Source organism: Toxorhynchites rutilus, chromosome 3, assembly GCF_029784135.1.
Source record: "Toxorhynchites rutilus septentrionalis strain SRP chromosome 3, ASM2978413v1, whole genome shotgun sequence".
Classification (NCBI taxonomy): domain Eukaryota; kingdom Metazoa; phylum Arthropoda; class Insecta; order Diptera; family Culicidae; genus Toxorhynchites; species Toxorhynchites rutilus.
The window spans coordinates 152,340,241-152,362,415 of NC_073746.1; the positions used below are offsets into that span (position 1 = coordinate 152,340,241).

Genomic DNA, 22,175 nt, shown 5'->3' on the forward strand with positions numbered 1-22,175 from the left:
AAGATTTCGAATGCTTATAACTCGAACATTTTCTACTGGATCGGAAAGATGTTTGCATCAATTGATAGGGAATATTTCTACGCATCTATCGCAATTAATGAAATGTAATTTTTCATTAGATGAATAATTAAATAACTGTGAAATGTTAAGCGTTATCTAAACGCCCTAACTGCGTCGTTTTGATTGGCCCGCTCTACGGTTTCCCCGACACAGACTTCAAAACCAAGCAGCCTTGGGGAAATCGGAATTGCAAATACATGAAAGAAGGGGAAGCTTTTGTTCCCACCGAAATGTGTTTCCCTAACACAGACTTCAAATCTAAGGAGCGTGGGGAAGTTGGCATTGCAAATACATGCAAGTCGGGGGTATTTTTGTTCCAACTGAAATGTGTTTCCTTAAAACAGACTTCAAATTCAAGGAGCGAGGGGAAATTGACATTGCAAATACATGCAAGTCGAGGGCATTTTTGTTCCGACTAAAATATGTTTCCTCAACGCAGGCTTCAGAACCAAGGTGTCTAGGGAAATTGGGATTGCAAATTCATGCAGGTCGGGAGTATTTTTGTTCCGACTGAAATCTTTTTACCTATGAAGACTTCTAAACCAAGGTGTCTGGGGAAATCGGCATTGCAAATACATGCAAACTGCGAGTACTTTTGTACTCGCTTGCCTTTGTGCAGACTAGAGTGCTTTTCCCTAACACGATCTTCTAAACTTAGGTACCTGGTAAGATCGTGCAGACACTATAGACATGCCATTTGTTCAAACTTTTTATTCAAAACGCATATATATGTAATTCAATTGAATTCGGAAATTGTTTCATTCAAACAAAAGTTTAATCAATACAAACAAATGATAACTAAGCTAAGGTAGTCCCACGTCAACCTTGCGGTTATATCATAGATATAACCCACCCATTTTTTTTTATAATTTTTTGTGAAAATTTAAATATGTTCTTACATTTCATCCTTTGACAAAATTTTGTAGGTATCCTAGTTTTTGAGTTATAAATTTTTGTAAAAAATTAAGATAAAAAAATTGGCTTTTTCCAAAAAGCAGTCTAATTATTTTTCGAATATTTCAAGTATGCAAAGTTGCTTAAATGACCCATGTCTTGACACCCACAACTATCTGAGATGGTGCTGCCAATGGCCAGTCGAGTTGGCATGAAATTCGTCTATATGAATGTTTGAAGACCTTTTAAAACTTTCAAAAACAACAAAATTTGTGATACATTAGCATAATAAATGATAAGTTCACCTAGCTATTCACGGTGCAAGAAAGATCAATGAATTTACGATTTGTTGCGGTGATAGTTCGTTTTACTTCAAGATCTTTTCGAAATATATCGCATATAATATTTTTTTAGACAATCCCCCTTATTCCACGCGGCGAGTGACGTGAGATAGCAAAGTTTTTCGCTTCATTGTAGAAGTTACATTACTTTTCAACTTATTTTTGATACCCGAATCGATAACATATGAGGACACGACTTCGAATCTCATTTAGTGACAAACTATAGTCACGCCATTCGCCTACGGGAATGCAGTGACTTGAGCCATCTCACATCACTCGCCGCGCGGAATAAAGGGGAATATACAAGCAAGTTTAAGTAACACCATTCTGTAGACTTCAGAGAAACTGAAAAACTCTTTTATTTAGCTGAATACGATAAAAAGCCATCATCTCACAGCGTGCCATAAAAATTATATCGCCAGGTGATGCAGATTAGCTACCTTATGAAGCTTAAGTACATCCATTAGTGAACTGATCCCAACGGTTGATGCCGTTCCGTCCAGCGCAATCTGCTTTCCTCGTGTGTTCAGTTCAGCTTGGAGTAATTCTTGACAGTCGGTTCAGTTTCTAGGAGCATCTAAACTCTCTGTCAATGTCAAACTAAATGCTAATGCGATGTCAATGATGTCAATGCCTTCGAGTCCTGCCGATGCCGCCTGTGTGAAGCTTTGACTTCTTCCTTTCATACATCTTGTTGCTCCCATGGTATGTAAACGAGCGGTTAGCTCCAGGATCCAGGCCATACAAGACAGTGGCATATTCAACACTGTTCCCACATGGATTCTAGGTCATTGTGGTATCCAGGGAAACCAGATAATGGACCATTTAGAAACTTCTTAGATAACAGCCAATTACGATACCAACAAAGTACCCGGCCATGATCCCAAATCGTGGCTGGATTCGGTTTGATACAACTCTTGGTCAACTGTATGGTACACCCAAACTAGCGTTGGCAGAAAACATGTCATCTTTGGTAGAAAAGATGCAATTTCCTGTGCATGAGAGTCAAATGCGCAAATAATGAGCTATTTTTAAAGCTCAAAAGGCCGGCTGGAATGCAAAGTTACTTTACACGATTACGCTATCCATATAGCTGCCAGCGCTATTATAAAGGAGTGTGATAATATTACACCTCATCATAAAATGAAGTTGGAAGGTGTTTTCTAAGACGATACAGAAGAACATGATCGAGAATACATCTTTCTCTGTCTGGGACGTGTATTTGGCAAACTATACGAAAAGCTTTCATATGCTTTCATTTAAATGTGTCTCCTGTTTCGCTCCCTCATATTGGCTCTAGCATATATTTATATTATACAAATGATATACAGTCAACCCTCCTATAACGCGGTACTCCCTGAGCGCGGTTTCCATATAACGGGGAGACGAAATTGCGACAGCCCTCCTATATCGCGGCCCTCTTAGAGCGCGATTTCCGTTTACCAACGTACTAGGGGAAAAGGGGGGAATTTAGACCACCTAAGCAAATCACCTAATAATTCCAAACCAATACGGTCTAAATAAAAAAATGTCACATTGTATACTGAGCTACACTTTTTTTCTGTCAATAAATAATGTATAATCATTATATAAAGATTCAATCTACCAAATATATCATAAAATAAAAGAGATGATTTTTGGACATTAAAATTTGATGCGGGGTGATTCGTCTATGGGGTGATTTGGTCCAGTGTGTGTTTCATCAAAAAAAAAAGTCACAGGAGGGTTGTGTCCGAGACACGACCGCATAGTTGACGTAGGATTCCGTTAGGTGATCTGTTGATTTTGGATATGTTTGAAGAATTACCTCGTTAAACTCTTTGATAATGATTTGATGGCCCTGAAAAGGACCGTTTTGTTTAGTTGTTGGGTATTGTTTGTTCACTCGACCAGTGTTTACCGAGTGATGATGACAGAAGGATGGTAAACAGTCTTTAGATGATGCGTATCAGCTAAAAGATACCGAAGTGGAACGAGATATGATGAAAACCACCCTCTGTGATCCTAGACAAGATACCTCCTGTGATATGTATGGATGAAGTAAAGAAAAAAAAACTCACCAATATATAAGATAATATAAGATAATTACCAATAGCGAACACAATCATCAATTTTTCTCATCAGTAAAAACATGTAGAGAAAACATACTTGGAATGGAGAAAGTAATTTTCTTTTATAATTTTTACTTCCTAAGTGTTTATTCAACCCAACGCGAGTTTTAATTGGACTAACAGCACCTAATACTATATGTAGAGCATATGGGAAATCACATTTTCTACTATTTTTCATGCCGTATAAACTTTCCTTGGGTGAAAATGAACACAACAAAACAGACAGCTTAAATCGAACGACCCTTTCTCGAGCGGGAACACACCTTGGTTTTCATTTATTTCAGAATTGAAATAAATCGTTTCATATATCAAGTCATTTTTAACACAACTGCTACCATATACAATTTTACACTTACACTTGTGCTATATTTTTCACAATACACGATCGGTTATTGATATGAAATTTCACGAAGCAATCAACATTCAAGTTCCAAATTTAAATTTTATTTGCTAAAATTAATCGTATCACTCACCTTACTTTCAATATAAAAATGCCCCCGACTTGCATATATTTGCAATGTCGATTTCCCCCAGGCAGCTTGGTTTTGACGTCTCTGTTAGTGAATACTTTTCGGCGGGAACAATAGTTCCCCCTACATTCATGTATTTGCAAACCGATTTCCCCCAGGCAGCTTGGTTTCGATGTCTCTGTTAGGGAACACATTTCGCTGGGAGCAAAAGCTCCCCCTTCTTTCATGTATTTGCAATGCCGACTTCCCCCAGGCTGCTTGGTTTTGATGTCTCTGTTGGGGAACCGCCGCATGTGTCGTCAATTTCGACCAATCAAAAGTGGGTATTTCCGTTAGGATAGGGGTTGCGATTTTCCAATTGTTCAATAATTAGTTTCATAACATATATTATTTTCTTCAATATAAAAAAAAATTATGGAGTGCCGAAATCGATTGACGCAAAAATTTCATCAATCCATCAAGAAATGACTTAGTAATAAGCGTTTGAAATTGGACATTTTTCACAATGTACTCGATTTTCGAATTTCAATTTGTACTCCAATATGTTCCCGAAAGACGTAATCCTACGCCAAAAAAAATTATGTTTATGTAAAGTATTTTGGGATAATGTTACAATCAGTAACAATGTTTTGGGATCGATACCAGGTGTCTTGGCCAGATTCCAGACCAGAAAAGTTGGATTGACACCATCTCGAATTCTGCACGAATCTTTTCACTGTTGGTCGAGCATTTCCATACACTTTTGATGCTTGGTCAAAGAAAATCCGTTATCGATGGCTTGCGTTGCTCTTTTAAGCTCCTCCTTCTTCCAACGTTGTCTGTCCATCCTCTTCTTGTAATTCAGCGGCATCTGGAATCAATTAGACCAAAGAAAAGTCTCAAACCTGTAGGACCAATTCACCCCACAGAAACGTGTCCATGTCTCCCCACACAACACGTAAAAATTAAAATGCAATTAATTTCATTTATTGTTATCAAACTTACAGTTTCGCTACATCAAATTGTTCCTCTTCTGTAGGCGAACAGAACTTTACTGCACAATACACGAAAAGTTTGTTTAATCAGCGGGAACCTTAAAATCACGATCGGAAAACTCACATTTTTTTACGCTCAAAGTACTTGATGTATTTATGCTACCGTTTCCCTCTACTTGTGAAGTTTTGCCAAAGTTTTTTTTTACTTTAGGTACATACGGTTCAACAATAGAAGGAAATGACATTATAGAAAATCCAAGTTGAGCCGTTATTTTTGAGATAAAGGGGTGGCCCAAATCACCCCGTGTTACCCTACATACAATTCGTACGGCCACATTTCCGCATCCAATATCAACACTATCCTTGTCTTTAGTATTTATTGGTCTCCATATAACGCGGTACGAATGATGTAATTTCTACTAGTTCTGAGTTTCTTATAACGCGGTTTCCATACAACGCGATAGATGGTTTCCATACAACGCGCTACGAATTAAAGGGTGTGTCACATCAAATTGCATCACGGAAAAAACGCTGTAGAAATTTAATTTTTAGGAATTATATCTTCAGCTTTCGCTTATAATCAGATAAGAGTGTATAGATCACGTTGGCCATGCTTCACTGTCAATTTTCCGTAAATTTGGAAAAATGTCGTCGAACGAGAAAGAGCGTCGTGAATTAATCCTGCGCACCCATTTCGAGAATCCGGAGTTGTCACATCGGGACATCGGTAAGATGCTGGGAATCGTCCAATCCACGGTCAGCAGAGTACTAAAACGATACTTCGAGAACCTAACCATCGCGGACTTTCGTCAGCTGCCGGGCCTGTTGTTCTTCTCCGCAGAGGACAAATTCAGCGTTCCGGAGGAGATTCGCAAGCAGAAACTATCCAAGTTTGCCAAAAAGTACATGGTGTGGCAAGCGATTTGCTCTTGCGGAAAGCGGAGCGCCCCCTTCGTGATGACCGGCACGGTAAACGGGCAGGTTTACTTTAAGGAGTCCCTACAGATGCGCTTACTACCACTATTGAAGCAGCACGAGGGCCCGACCATCTTCTGGCCGGATCTCGCTTCGTGCCACTATTCAAAGGACGTGTTGGAGTGGTACGAAGCCAACGGGGTCACCTTCGTGCCAAAGAAAATGAACCCGCCCAACGCGCCGGAGCTTCGCCCAATAGAGAAATATTGGGCGATTATGAAGCAGGCCCTCCGGAAGAACCCAAAAGTTGTCAAATCGGAGACGGACTTCAAGAGAAAATGGATTTCTGTTCAAAAAAAACTACAACCTGACGTTGTACAGAACCTTATGGACGGGGTAGAGAGGAAGGTGCGAGCATACGGGCTTGGGCTCGAAGTATGAATAAAAAGAAAATGCCAAAAGTTGTCTAATGGTTTTTATTTTACTGACTAAAATTTTCAAAAGGATCGGTCTACTGGGCGAATTTCTACAGCGTTTTTTCCGTGATGCAATTTGATGTAACACACCCTTTAGCCTGGTTTGTATGGTTAAATCCGAGTTTCTTATAGCGCGGTTTTCATATAACGCGGAACGCACTCACCGCGCTATAGGAGGGTTGACTGTACATGTATTGGGGAGTAGAACATTTTATGTTATCTTTCATTTAATGTAATAAATCGGGATGCCAGAACATGTGCTCAAAATTAACTTTGGGTGTAGATGGTTGAAGTATAAGCAATTGAAATTGAACCTAAGTAAAACAAAATACATGATAATCTCGCGAAATCAAATAAATGAGAACGTCTCTATTGTTATTGATTATGAGACTATTCACCGCGTTCGGGAGATTAAATATCTTGGCGTGACTATTGATGACATACTCAAGTTCAACACTCACATTGACAATGTCATCAAGGAAATTGCCAAGAAGTATGGAATCTTATGCCGATTGAAAAACGATTTAACTATTGCAGCAAAATACAGCTATACAAATCATACATCTCTCCTGATTTGGACTTTTGTTCTTCCATTCTCTTTCTAGCCAATGGAACACAAATATCGAGATTACAGCGTTAGCAGAATAAAATAATGCGATTAATACTAAAATGTAATAAGTTCACTTCCTCATCTTTGATGCTGGACGCTTTGCAATGGTTATCCGTGAAGCAAAGAATTGTTTATTTAACTATGGTGTTCAGTTTTAAAGTAATTAACGGTTTGCTACCTCGAGTTGAAAGAGGAAGTGACTTTCATAGTTATAACACTAGAAACGCGAATGAATTAGGAACACTCCATTTCTTGACATGTGCTTCACAAAAATCGTTGTATTTCAAAGGAATAAATGTTTTCAACTCGATGCCAAGACATATTGAACGTGCAACAACATTAGCAGAGTTTAAGAGAAGCTGTGTTTCACATGTGAAAGCTGTGTTTTCATAACAGCTGAGTGATTTTTTTTACTTTATGACGAAAATTTTAATTGACGATGTTTTATACGAACGGATAACGGATTATGAAGTGTAGACGATTTAATTTTTTAACATTATTTTTTTTCTCTATTTTGTTTTTATCTCTATTGTGTCTGTCATGATCTTGGTGATGGTGGACTATTTGTATTTTTTATTTTGATGTTTTTATATTGTAGTAGTTGAAAAAAAAAATAAAAGAAGTCTACAAAATGAAGGATAAAAATTTTAAAGTTTAATAAGGGCCGGTCTAGAAATTTTTCGTGGAGGAAAATTCTCGATTTCTCTGGATGGGGATATTCAAGTCAATCCAAAACAAGACTGGCGGTTGGACTTGTGTCTTGGTGGACCATTTGGCTGCAAGGGCCTTGTCGGGACCGTATCGGCTCTGTGGCGGACGAGACTGAGTATTGGATTGTCTTTTGACATTGCAATTTTTTGATCTTGATAAAATCAGTTCGTTTTTTTTTTTTGCTAAACTGATTTCAATGCTGAGAAAAAAAATCTTTTAAATAACTCGTCTTGCTCAAATCTCTGTAGGGGAAGGAGGCGGGACCATCATCACCGTCATAGTTGAAGAATTAACTATGGACATATTTGTAATTTATTAATACATATCTCTAAATATTTCCAACAGAACGCCAATTTTACCTACAGATTTCACCTTATTATTTACCAACCAATGCGCAAATGAATTAATTAGCATCATCATGGCTTCATAACGTAACATTCTTCCCTTGACATGTCGTTTTCTCTTTTCGACTAAGAAACCCCGCGACATATTCACAGCAGAATAGAAAGAAAGAAGATTTTTCAGAAGGGAAGAAACAGCGCGTTCAAACTCAACAGACTGGCAGATTGAGTGGGAGACAGACGGGTCATCTGCTGGTTCAAATTCTCCGGTCGTATCGGGTCGTTTTATGAATAACCTATTTTAAATATAGATTGCATGTAGTACACAGATAGCGCTGCAGAGCCTGTGTATATAAACGACGCGAGCAGCACTTGATTCAGTGGGGCACCTAGAGATGTTCATTTTGCTTAGAGAATACCAAAGATCATAACAATTTGCGCCGATACTCGAACCCTATTTCGGCCACAATTTTCAATCATTCCGTATTCCTCAGAACCTCAGTGCCAGTGAATCATCCCTAGCGACCAAGCGTTCAGCACGTTCAAAGATCATCGGAATTTGACCTCTCGACTTTTGGTTCCCGCGCGAGCGTGTGTTTTATTTTTTTGCTCCGATTTTTGTGTGAGAGACGCACATTTCCTGCGCATACACGGGGTTCCGTCATGCGCTAGAACTCGATCCACTTAAAGTACAGCACTAATCGGCCGGTCGCGCCAAATCACCTTTTGGGTGGGCCAAGTTTGGAAATATCAACCAGAATCAAGTCCACATTAGCGCGTGGTGTGGTGTGGCCTGGTATAGGTGTAACAACACGTTCACAAACGTGAGTAGAAGAAGCGAAAAAAAAGCACACCGCTCTCGCGGAGAGCACGCCTCCAAAACTGGTCTGAAAAGGGGAGCAATCTAATTAAAAGGTCAATTCTTTCCGCTTTAAGTCCGATTTCCGGGTCTCGTTGTCGTAGATTCTATTTTTATGCTGCCTATTTTTCTCCACTCGTTCTCGTTGTGGTTCAGTTCCTGCTTTGCTGCGCTAATCTTAACGATAAATCCTGAGCGAACCTGTTGGTGATTCCCAGGACTGTATTATACATTTTGAAATATAAACGTTTTAAATTTAGTTTTTCTCAATTTGTTGTTATTTGTGCATTTTTCTCTATAATGGACGCTTTAAAAAAAATTTCTAACAACAATACAGCTCGAGATAATTTTACAGTGTCTTCTGAAACATTTTCCTTCTAGTAATAGTCGCACCTCGGTAAAACCTCATTGTTTACGATATCACCAACTGCGCAAAGCAAATTTTTTAAACTTGACGAAGCCCTTTCTGTTAATATTGCCAGTCTATATTAGCTTAGCTGTCGTCCTTTGTGGAGAGAGTTTTCCTACCGTCATGCGAAACCAAATCAGTGACAAAATCCAGAACATTTATTTTCTTGATGAGATACAGATATTACAGATATTCGCTGACTATAGCTTGATGGTTCCCCACACAATTGTGTAGCTCACATCATTAATGCAATGCCGTCAGTTTGATTGCAATGTCAGAGACATCAGCGAGTGAGTAATTTGGTCGCGTCCGAAGTTCAGTCCGAAACGAAGACAGGTGATGGCGCAAAACAAGGAATAACAGGTGATGCTCATTGTTTCGTATCTAGAACGATACTGAAAGTTTACCTTTACTTCATTTCTTTGTAGAATTAAATAGACTTTAAACTTCTTCATTTCATTCGTCTGTAGCCTTCAAAAAGGACCTTGGAAAACTCTGCTCTTTCCTCATATTACTCCTCCACCCCCATTGCCTCGAGAAAATCATTTGATCCCTCGCCGTCCAGCTCACCCAGCAACGGCGTTGTCCAGTCGGTGTCCTCACGAAGAATGAAATTTGCCGCAACGAGATCCACTGTTTATACTCTAGGCAAGTATTCCCCTTCGTTCTTCTTCTTTTCCTTTGTTCACGGAGACTTTACATCTTACGATTTCCCCTTCGTTGCTCGTCGATAAGTTGCTCTTTATTGACAGCTCTGTTCGGGAAAGCACACAAATGGACAGAACCAATGTATGAGGAAATGGGAATGCTTCCAATTCTCATCAATTTAAACCATATACAGACTATGGGATTGTAATGTATAGCATATCAAACAAATCTTAGGGAATTTCCGATGCGTTTGGTATGTAAATCGCCAGAATCCGTTCACGGCAAAAATAGTTATAAACGTTAACTTTATTTCATAAAAACGTGACCTGTTTTCTGATTTGGCACCCTTAATGAAAGACGTAGTTCTACGTCAAAAACATCTATTTTCATATTTCAATAATCAGTCATTTCAACGTTTTGGTTACCGCTAATCCCTTGAAGAAATCGATTGGACAGACTGTTTACTAAATTTTGCTGGATAGACTTCTTGATATTCTCGCATGCCTCTGAATTAGTTTTTTGCTCATCTACAGTAGCATATTGCTTTACCATGACCTTAATTCTTCAAATTAGGGTCCCCAAAAGATTTCTACTCTATCCAGTCGCACAGATACCAGCCAATATCATACATCCTCATCCAAATGATTTAAAAGGAGAAGTAACGTTCCTAAATCGCAAATCACGCCAGTAATCGTTGAGCCCATCAAGATCATTGAGCTTGACCCCCTTTTCCATCCTAGAAGATGAAAACCTTGAAGAATTTTTGAAGACGAATATAATCCTAATAAAGACTTATGAAATTGAAACTTATGTAACTCTAGTACAACCTAACACCGAACCATGTGAGTTTTTGCGAAACTTGGTCGTTTTTCGTTGTTAGAAAGTATAATATTAGCAGCTTTCACAGACGATTTCACTTTTTTAATATTTTTGATTGGTAAACTTTTGACTTTTGACGCAAGAAACTTTTAACTTAATTCGATTTGGGAACTCAGTTTTACGTTAAGTTCAATTAGTTTTATTGATATTTTGGGTTTTACCGAGTTCGAGATCGACAAACGAACTAAAGGTAGAAGTTTTCCCTTATTTAAACTTTTGCATGGAGAAATGGAATTCCTGCATTAGCACTTTTTCCCTTAGCCAGAAAAACTCAAAGCGAGGAAACATACATCCACCAGAGTTGCAAACGGTCGATATTTTTTGGTAACCATCACATACTGCCCTTGTGCGAGAGTTACGTCTCAATATGAACTGTGAATGTGACCAAGAATGCATTGCTCGGATCCAACAGTCGCATCAGAAGCGGTGAAAATATGCTATTTTCATTCTACCATTCTTGGTCATAACCATCCTTTAATTCCGGCTAATTTGGCTGTAGTTTTCATGTCATTTGTGATTTGTCATTTGTGATGCACTCATTTCTGGTTTCTAATTCTCGAACAAATAAAAAAAAAGAACACGTGTACACCTTGTTGGCGAATCTATATATATACAAAAATGGATTTCTGTCTGTCTGTATGTCTGTCTGTCTGCCTGTTTCTATTGGCACGGAAACTACTGAACCGATCGACATGAAAATTGGTATTTAGGGGTTTTTGGGGCGGGGACGGATCTTATGATAGTTTAAGGGAGGCCTCTTAAAGGGGGGAGGGGGACTGCCATACAAATGAAACGCAAATTCATACATTACTCGAGAGTTAATCAAGCAAATGAAACCAAATTAGAGGGAGCTGCCATACAAATGAAAGACAAATTTTTGCAAAACTCGAAAACTAATCAAGCAAATGGATTCGAATTTGGCATGCGAAGATTTTAGAGGACACGTACCGTTTATATGGTGAATAGACACTCCTCCCCTCTCTCTGATAAAATGCACTCCTATATCGTCTTCTATCTATATTAATAAAAATAGATCGCCGAATGTGTTGATAAGAGCAAAACTCAAGAAAGAAATTGTTCGATATAGGGCTGTCTCCATATTTTCTGTATCAAACTTTTATTCCATGTAACGGAGAAACATGTTATTTGCAAGTGGATGAAAAATCTTGCACGAGAATTATGTCTGTAAATTATTTGATATTATAATGTCAAGTTTTGGTAAAAGTACTGAAATTTTATAGTAAAAAATAATTTTAAAGGATAGATTAGAAGATCAATCAATGAACAGCTCTGCGATTAGACCCAAGAACGTGCGCTTAGTAAGAAAACGTGGATGTGATAACGAAAAATAAATTTTGGGCGGGACAAAGTTTGCCGGGTCAGTTAGTGCCTTATAACAATGAGATTTATGGGGGTCTTTGCAGCCTAATTGATTGCATGTCCGCTACTAATGTATCGTGTGTGTATCGATCAGAGCTTGGAAATATTGAGCTTGTTAAGCAACATTGAAAATATATTTTTATCAGCATTTTGCTTGTCGATGCTACTGTCATTCATTCGACGGCAAACAAATTTACAACTGTGTTCATTCATATTCATTCTGTGCTCTCTGAGCTTTCCTTAAAGCTCGAGTCATGAGAATTCATTCACATTCATTCATTGCCATTGAATTGTCAGGAATGTTCTGACTGTTCATTTTCAATATCCCGATATGTGTGTGATTTTCTCATTAAGTCAGTGCCTTGCTTATTCAGTTTTTTTTGAAGTTACTCCGAGAGGGCAACGCAAATCGGTGGCGCAAGCGGAAATGCCAACAAAAGAGCAAGATCTGCATGCACACTCACAGCTAAGGATTGCTTAGGCTTGGACGGCGAGGGGGCATTCTGCAGAATCGATCCAAGCAGCGAATGCAAACTATGTCAGCCAAAGCTAAATGTTGGCAATTTCATCCGCTAATCCTATAGCATAGTTTGATCCGTTTGCAAAAGGAAGCTCGAAATATTCCCATTGCGGTCGTGTCTTGGACACCACCATTTTATGTTCGTGTGTTCAGAATTAAAAAAAAAATAAATGTTTGAAATTTGAGTCAAGACGGTATTTTTTACATCGGAATTCTTCTTTTGAAGCATTTCTGACAAGTGGATTTGGAACTGCATATTCACTATGTAAAATGAAAGCAATTTAACTGAGACGGAAACCTTGCATGCTTGAACAATTTAATTTATTGTCAGTATTATGAGCATTCTGTACTTTCTTATCTTCCTCAACGAATTTCTCCGTTTCGTCAGTGTCCGAGAACGATGCTGATAGTGAATGAACTAGTATGTTAATGTCAATGAATGACAAAACTAGGGATATTTTGTTTTGCTCACATTCCGTGAACGCAGAACAGAAAGAAAAAGAGAATGAAAAAAACTGGATGAATCAACTGTGAGGGGCTTGCTGTGATCGTGAGGTTTGGCGTTGGCTCATTTTCGGTATCCTGAATGCAATGGTTTAATGATCGAATGTGGCCGGAAATTCAGCTGAAAAGATTGATGTGATACAGATATTTCCAAGCACTGGTATCGATAGAATAGGAATACTCTAACGCCTAAATGGCTACTGCGTAATAGATAAAAATGTGTATGGATAAAATAGAAATACTACTACGCCTAAAAATTGTTAATGTGCAATATACAACAAAAATAGCATTAGATAAAAAATGTACACGAATGAATTCGGCTCTATTACAGCTGAATTGCTAAATGAGCCTAATAAAATAAACAGATGAGATAAAAAAATGAGATTTATATTCTGCAAAGGTGTTTCAGATCACATTATAAAAACACAACAAAAAACTTATTGTTTGTTCACAGTTATTAGAAAAAAAAATCAAGAAAAGTCTTTAGAAAAGGGAAATTTAGAAAATTTCCCAGAAGGTCGATTTTCTGCCAATAATTTTTTTCGAGATGACACCAGATCTCGACGTTTCATGCATTTTTAAGTCATTTCCTTCGATTTTCCAAATTTCCTTTTTCGAGGATCAAAAAATCAAAACTGTGCGCTTTGAGGCACCCCTAAATCATGTCCGATCGAGCTGATCGAGCTTTTTTTTATTAAATCGTTTATTTTTACAGGCTCAGTTACATAAGTTTAAAGGAGCCTAACTATTAACTATATTTAACTAGAATATATTAACATGTTTCCTTAATTCTATGGTTAATAAAATAGGAAACCGATTACTCGCGGTCGACTCGAGTTTAGAAGGGTGACACATTTTCGTTAGGAAAAGGATAGGATGTAAGGAGATTGTAACAATCTTCACACTCTTACTCACATTCTCATTCACACTCACACTTCACACTCAATTCTTAAAAACTATCCTTACATCTAATATGTATTACAATTCAACTTATTCTAATGGAAGGGATCCGATAGCTCGCGAAGGACGAGAAGGAGGGGAAGAGGATGTAAGAACAATCACACTCGAAGATCGATAGTTTTAAGGAAAACATATATTCGGGACATGTAATCAACATACCCCTCGCACGACCAAACAACGTGTACGATGTCGTGGTAACCTTGGCCACAAACACAGACATTGCTGTCGGCAAGATTAATACGAAAGAGTAGCGCATCTAACGAACAGCGATTGCGACGACAGTGAACGTATTAATCGATTGTGATTTCATTGGAGTAAGAATCAGAACATACCATAACTGCATGCTCGGGAAAATTTTTTTTTTTTGCGTTTCATGCAGTTGTAGCGTGTTTTTTAGGTCTTTTATGGAAGAGGAGAATGTATAACGACCTTCTAGATAATTATCAGATGATAAAGGTTCTGGAATATAAAGTTGGCATATTTCAAATATTCTTTGTCTCTGTATTCTTGGTAAACTATTAAACTATTAAAAACTATTATTATAATATAAACCGATTAGTTTACAGTTTACTGTTTACAATTCTTCCATAAGTGAAATTCTTCCACAATTGTGTAGATGTGTGACCATTTTATTTAGGGAATAACTATACGAAAGTCAAACAATTGTATTGTGCTTTTGCACGTATGAATCTAACGACGAATATAACGATGAATAGTTAATATATGAATCCATTCAAATTCCTGTGACAAAAGAGACTAAAATCAAATAAGAATGGTCCGGTAATGATGTTATGCATTATATTCAATAAATATTCATCGCCACTAACATTAATCTATACATTTCATTCAACCATATTCTAGAATATGAACAAAGTCACTTGTCCAAAAAAGTTATTCCTATACTCGCGTCAATGTCTCAGACCGAAACTGTTAAAAGAGTGACATACGTCCCCTTCGTACCAACACATGCGATACGCTAAACGATGACGAACGACGAATAACGAAGCTAGAGAGAATCGCAAAGTCGTAGTGTTGATATTTTCTGAGAAATTAACAAATTATTGATTTCTCGGTCTGACAGACCTACGCGCGAGCATAGGAGTGTTAAATTAAAGCAACGAAGATGGCGCGAATCAAAATAGAAGTGAGAAAACAAATCCTACACATTTGGTGTACTTCAAAGGGTATTACTTATATTCAAACAGCCAAAAGAGTGGGAGTTGCACCGGCAAGTGTGGAAGCAATTATCGAGAAATTTGGGACACATGATACGCTTAAAGACTTGCCACGATCCGGGCGAAAATCAAGTGCCAGTGACGCTAAATTGGACAAAGATGTTGTGTATTTGTTCAACAAACATAAATCGATTGTCTGAGGACGTATAAGAACTAGAATATTGCTAAGCAAAATGATAAACAAAAAGTAACCGCTAAACTCAGATAGTGAAAACTGTATGTATGTCGAATTGTGAGTAACAATCAGCAATGCATTTTGATGGACGATGAAACGTATGTCAAGAAAGACTAGGCCCCAGTTTTTCAACAAAAGCTGTTGAAGTGGATATTGCTGACTCAGAAAAGTTCATTGGGGGGAGGAATTCGGGCAATAGGGGCTTATCTGGCAGGCTACCCATTTTCTTCACAAAAGGGACGATCAACGCCGAAATACACCGAAAAGAGTGCCACTAGAAGCGTCTTTTGCCACCATTATTTTGGCCGGATTTGGCATCCGCCCACTATGCCCATTCAACGATTGATTGGCTGAAAGAAAACCACATCGATTATGTCGAAAAAGACATCAATCCACCTAACTGCCCACAACTGCGCCCAATGGAGCGTTATTGGGCGATTGTTAAAGGAATCTTTCGCAAGGATGGCAAGGCTGCTCATAACATGGAACATTTCAAGAAAATATGGAGAATCGTTTCAGCAACGTGTACCGAAGAAACTGTGCAAAAACGGATGAAAGGTATTAAACATAAAATTCGTTTGTACTTCAGAAACTAACTTTTTGTTTGTAATTCATGATGTTACGCTATTTTTGTATATTGATCTCAAATAAAGTTTGCTATTTGATTGTTTGTATTCGCATTTATTTATTATTTTGGGTTGATGAAAGTTTGAAGTTACCTTTCGATTCACTCCTTACTACTAAACTGAAATGCTTAAAGGTTCTGGTGGACAAATATGGAAAAACTTTGATTGCATTTTTCTCACTTGGTGACTATGCGTAGAACGCTAGTATGGTAATATAAATCATAACTCTAGGATTCAAGGATACCTAATCTGATTGCATCCATCTTGTAGTTGTAGTCGTGGCTCGATCTAAAATTTGAGCTGCAAGTCATCCGGAGACCGTACGGCTTATCCTAATGTGACCGAAACGCTTGAAATGGGCACCAATGAGCTAGTTTTGACTTGTTGCGTTCCCCAAACTTTTTCACGCCGAATAAAACTTGTTGCGTTCAATTCCGTTCAGCCGTTTCCGAGGAAAGTTCTATTTCTTTTTTATTTTTGGAAAGTTGGTTTTTCTCACTTGGTTTAATAGTAATTGTAACTATCTGATTACTATTTCAACTCATAAAGCATCAGCTGAGTGTGAATTAATATGTTTTGATTTGATTCGTTGAAAATATGTTTCTTTACAATGCTTAAAAATGGAAACGAAAATTCTATTTAAAAAAAATATAAATTGTTTTAAATTTTAACAAGTTATTCGATGAAAAAAAACTGTTGTAAAGAACCCACAGATGATTATTGATCGTGCCATATATATATATATATATATATATATATATATATATATATATATATATATATATATATATATATATATATATATATATATATATATAAAAGTTTTAAAATTCAGTTTGTTTTTATGAGTACGTTTGATCAATTTCACCCCGGTGATCAATCTGCCCCCGGATGACGGTACCCAGTCATATGTTTAACCAATGCATTGAGATTTACGAAATCGGCCAATAATTGCTTCAGAACGATGGTGAACAGAGCCGATGGATAACGATGACTTCATTGCAACGTTTAGTTTCGAGCCAAACACAAATAAAAACTCATTAGAAGAAGCCAGGGGAAAAATGAATTTGAATTTGGACTTGAATTTTATTCACTGTTTTCGCAGAAATTTTTCACAGCTGTCATTGACATAAAATCGAATATTTGACATTCGATATGGAAAGCTTCTCTGTGAAAGTTTAAAAACATTTTCATACACGATTGAAGAGTTGAACAGTAAACAGTATGCTAAATTACTTGAGCATGGTAACTAATGGTTAAAGAAATCATGAAATCTTGGATCTTTTGTCGAGAGGAGTATTTCTGACGGATTGCGCTCCTATTTTCTTCCAAAAGAGAATTGTTCTGCGCGATTAATTTAAAACCCCATCAGTTAAACTTCTACCAAATTGATGGCCTTTGAAACATTTTCTGCCTTGTTGAAAAAGACGATGCATTTGCCACTGAATTTTTTGTTATTTCTGATGTTTTAATTAGTGTTCTTAAATTTCTAAAGTCTATGAAACATTTCTACGATACTGTGGACTACATTGAAAAATGGAAGGCTAGCCTAGGAGAAACACTACAGGTTGTATTAAACGAACGTACACCCAGGTTTTTTTTACGCGGTTTTTTTTACGCGGTTTTTTTACGAGGTTTTTTTACGAGGTTTTTTTTACGCGGATTTTCGAATTAACGCGGTTTTTCCAATTAACGCGGTTTTTTTACGCGGATTTTCCAATTAACGCGGTTTTTTTTAACGCGGTCACCGCGTAAAAAAAACTGAGCAATATCAAATCTGTCCCTCATGCTTCCTGAGACCATATGACGGAACTTAGTGCTATTGACGGATATTAGTGCCGCACCTATGTGCCAGGTTCGATGCATCTGTAGCGAACACAGATTCAATTTGCCCGCGTTGTTCACCACCGCCTATGCCAGTTTCGATGGGAACGACCACGTCAAGTCGGAGGACAGATTTTGCAACGCAAATGCCTGACAGAACAGAAAGAATTAGACCAGAAGCAGTTAGAGTTGGAACAGAGGCAATTAGCGCTGCAGAGAAAGCATTTCCAGGAGAAATACAAGCTGGGTCGCTAGCTGATGAATCTGCAAGTGCAAGAAGAATCTCGAAGAAGTATCTCGAGATAGCATAAAGCTTGTGCAAGAATGGGTTGATGAGCACACCACTGCGAAGCAGAAATCCTCCTTACGACCTTCGTGTGCAACGAAGTTTCATCCAACCCCACATAACGGCTGGGGGAAGAAAGATTCATGTACATGTATTTAAGTCCGCTCGTCGAGAGCCACACACAATGAAATTCATGCATAGCATCAATCCCATTTAGGAATGAAATAAGCGCGATTTTTGCGCGTAAACCTGAGCAACATCACTTCTCTCTCAGTTCATATCTCTCCCTTTCAAGCTCCCTCAGAGCGTATGCCGCACCCCATCACGATTCTCAAGAGGATTTTTATGTGACCTTTTTTTCTTTACGGGGAGTTTCCAATTAACGCGGATTTTCCAATTAACACGGTTTTTTTTACGCGGATTTTCGAATTAACGCGGTTTTTTTTACGCGGATTTTCCAATTAACGCGGTTTTTTTTTATGCGGATTTTCCAATTAACGGGGTTTTTTCTACGCGGTTTTTTTTACGAGGTACGTATCCCCCGCGTAAAAAAAAACCTGGGTGTATTAAATGAACGGAGATTGAAAGTAGCATTCGTAAAAAGCACTTTCAATTGAGATATATTAAACATATTGTTAGATTAGTGGAAATTATCAAACGTATTACAATAATTGAGTCAAAAAATAGAAACCAAAAATCTGTGCTAGTTGCAAATCGTTGGGTGCAAATATTTGTAGAGTGTAAGAAATTCGTGAAGCTGACTAATTACATTTTTCAAAATTAAATATAGAAAAACCCCTTTCGGTACACGACTTCCCGGAGTAATCATGATGGGAACCTCATGAAATAAATTATTCTTTTACAAAGGTGTACCTAACTTTTTTAATCAATATGTATGATCGTTCCATTGAATAAACTCTTCCAAAGTGGAAATCCCGAACTATTTTCACTACGCCCAAATGTTCCGAAACTTTCCAATGAAACCAGAAAAGCTGACGAATTGGGGAAATAATAACGAAATCAAGATGTACCCTGTATGGTGTGTGTATATACGATTAAAGAAATACGTCTCAAAGTGTAATATTACTTTTTTCAAATCAAAGACAAAATAAAAAAATAAATTTTAAATATAAATAATAAATATTAACATTAATATTAACCATTGCTTGTCAATTTCAAAGTAGAATCAACTTTAATGGTGAAACTATAACACATATATCTATAATAGTATCAAATATTATCAACATTGAAGAAAAATATCATCAATTCATTCACCGCTGCTGCTTTTATTATTTGGCGAGTAAAGATTAATTCCAAAGTATGAACGACGAATCCAAAGAATTTCTGAATATTCATTTCTCCGCATTTCACTATAGTGATGCACAGATTTCTGGGGAAAAAAATGGGTGGATTATATCTATGATATAACCCCAAGGTTGACGTGGGACTACCTTAGCTTAGCAATCATTTGTTTGTATTGATTTAATTTTGATCGATTGAAACAATTTCCGAATTCATTATATTATATTGAATTCAATACTTTTGCTTTGTGAGTAAAAAGATTGTATAATGCCATGTGAGGTCAATTCATGCATTTGGATAGAATATGTTCTTCGTTACAGGTAAATTTCATGACAGTCCTTATACGTTTGTTATGATGACATCTTGATTTTGAAGTCTGTGTTAGACAAACACAATTCAGTCGGAACAAAAATGCCCCCGATTTGCATGTATTTGCAATTCCGAGTTCCCCAGACATCTTTATTTAGAATTCTGTAATAGGTAAACACATTTCAGTCGGAATAAAAATACCCCCGACTTGCATGAATTTGCAATGCCAATTTTTCCACGCTCCATGAATTTGAAGTCTGTGTTAGAGAAACACATTTCAGTCGGAACGAAAATACCCCCGACTTTCATGTATTTGCAAAGCGGATTCCCCCAGGCACATTGATTTTGAAGTCCGTATTAGGGAAACACAGCTCGGTTGGAACAAAAATACCCCCTACTTGCATGTATATTTGCTAAGCGGATTCCCACAGGTACATTGATTTTGAAGTCTGTGTTCGGGAAACCGTAGATCGGGCCAAACAAAACTAGGCAGTTAGGGCGTTTAAGTAACGTTTGACATTTCACAGTTATTCAATTGTTTATCTAATGAAAAATAACATTTTATTAACTGCGATAGAAGCGTAGAAATATTCCGTATCAATTGATGCAAACATCTTTCCGATTCAGTAAGAAATGTTCGAGTTATAAGCATTTGGGATCTTTCATTTTTTCCTGCATGTTCTGTGTTTAGGTTTTCATTTTACCCCCCATATACTCCGGTTAGACGTAGTCCCACGTCAAAATATAAACGATAAAAAGATCCCAGCAAGATTCAACTCTATGGCCAGTATAAACATTTAAGCGTGAAAGATAGCGAAAGATTTTGAAACAAAAAAGTAAGAATGTAGAATGTAGAATAAAATAGGTTTTTTTTTCTTTCTTTATTAAAGAGATTTTCAGCCGAAGGCTGGTTCATCTCTGACATATAATTGAATGTAAATATGTAAATCTGCCTAATAAAAAGATGCTTTTGTGGTCTTGAAAATCGGCACGAACTTTCCGAACAACACAATATGAGCTTCCAGATTTCTTCCTGATTTTTATTCTAATTTTTCCTGATTTTTGAGAATTATAGTTGGCAATCTTGACTAGGGCTTTTTACGTCAGCATTTATCATTTGTCAGCATTTATCATTTGAAACTAAGCTGAAGTTCTAATATGTTGTAATATTTTACACACTCATATAGATGCATGATGCTCCTGGTTGAAATTGCAGCTGAAGCTCGGTGAGCGATACGCTTTATGACCTTTTTCCGGTAAATCTGGCACTTCCTTCCTGCGCCTAGCACCCCCACATCGACGATGCAAAATGAGCAGCGAGGCATAAACGCAGTTATCGGTGCACCCCGCAAACATCTTCGGTGCAAATAAGTAGGATACATATATTCGCCTTGGCTCCGCACGAAAACATATCATGCCTCCGCGCACAGCACAGTTATTACAGCAGGAAAAAAAATTAACATAAAAAATCATAAGCCGCGGCAGGGCCTCTCGGTATCTCTCCGGTACCACCTCCAAACAGGTGCCAATCACACTTACTACACGGGCGGATCAATGGAAAGCCACGCTAATCGCGGCTTCGGATGTTTTTCCTCCGAAGCGGCCGAGGCGAGGTGCCCAAAGCTCATCCCATTATTGCACTCTAATTAATTGGAGGAAAACGAGCAAACCTAAATTTTCATGTTATAAAAATAATAAGCGAAACGGATGCAGCTGACCTGCGGAAAGATCAGCGCGCATTTTCCATCGTTTGGCGGCTGCAGTGCGATTGGCGAAGGGGAACATATTTATCGAAGTTTTTGCTCTCGTATTGGCGTGTTTATTGGTAATGTTGTTTTCTTGGCGGTGGATATTTTCCTGGCGGCAGTGCTAGCGGAACTGCGAATAGGATACCGGTAGTAAGATACTGCAGCATAGATGAAAGTCGCGAATGTATTAATAAATAGTATAAATCGATACAATGAATACAACTAGAACTACGCGCTAACAACGACACCTCGCGGAAATACCGCAGGACTTTTTTGACAGCCTAATATATAAAACTACGCTGAAAAAAAATTGAAAGTTGTAATTCATTTTTCTCAAAAGCATATTTTTATTAAACTTGAGTTTGATTAATAAACGTTTTTGAAAAAAAAGGTTTATAAATTCTCAAAAAAATGTATATGAATAGTCCATACAATTTCCAACAAGTCACCCAAACACCGGAAGAAGGGCACTGCTACAAGGGAAGAGTTAACAACAACGACAACTTTTTCATGTTTTCTATGAAAAATTTCTATTCATTTTTAACTCGTAACATTTTAGTGTATGAATCATCGCGATTTACATATTCCGCAAAGTTTTTTTCTATTTA

The 22,175-nt window shown here is 37.6% G+C and overlaps 1 protein-coding gene and 1 non-coding gene across 2 annotated transcripts in view; both read right to left on the minus strand.

Annotated features, from left to right (window-relative positions):
* Positions 1-22,175, minus strand: part of LOC129777103 (homeobox protein 5) — a 399,412-nt gene that overhangs the window by 309,491 nt on the left and 67,746 nt on the right. The gene's annotated exons all lie outside the window — the stretch shown is intronic.
* On the minus strand, positions 9,062-9,201 carry LOC129780981 (U4 spliceosomal RNA). The gene has a single exon (XR_008744052.1). It is a non-coding gene; the product is annotated as a U4 spliceosomal RNA (small nuclear RNA).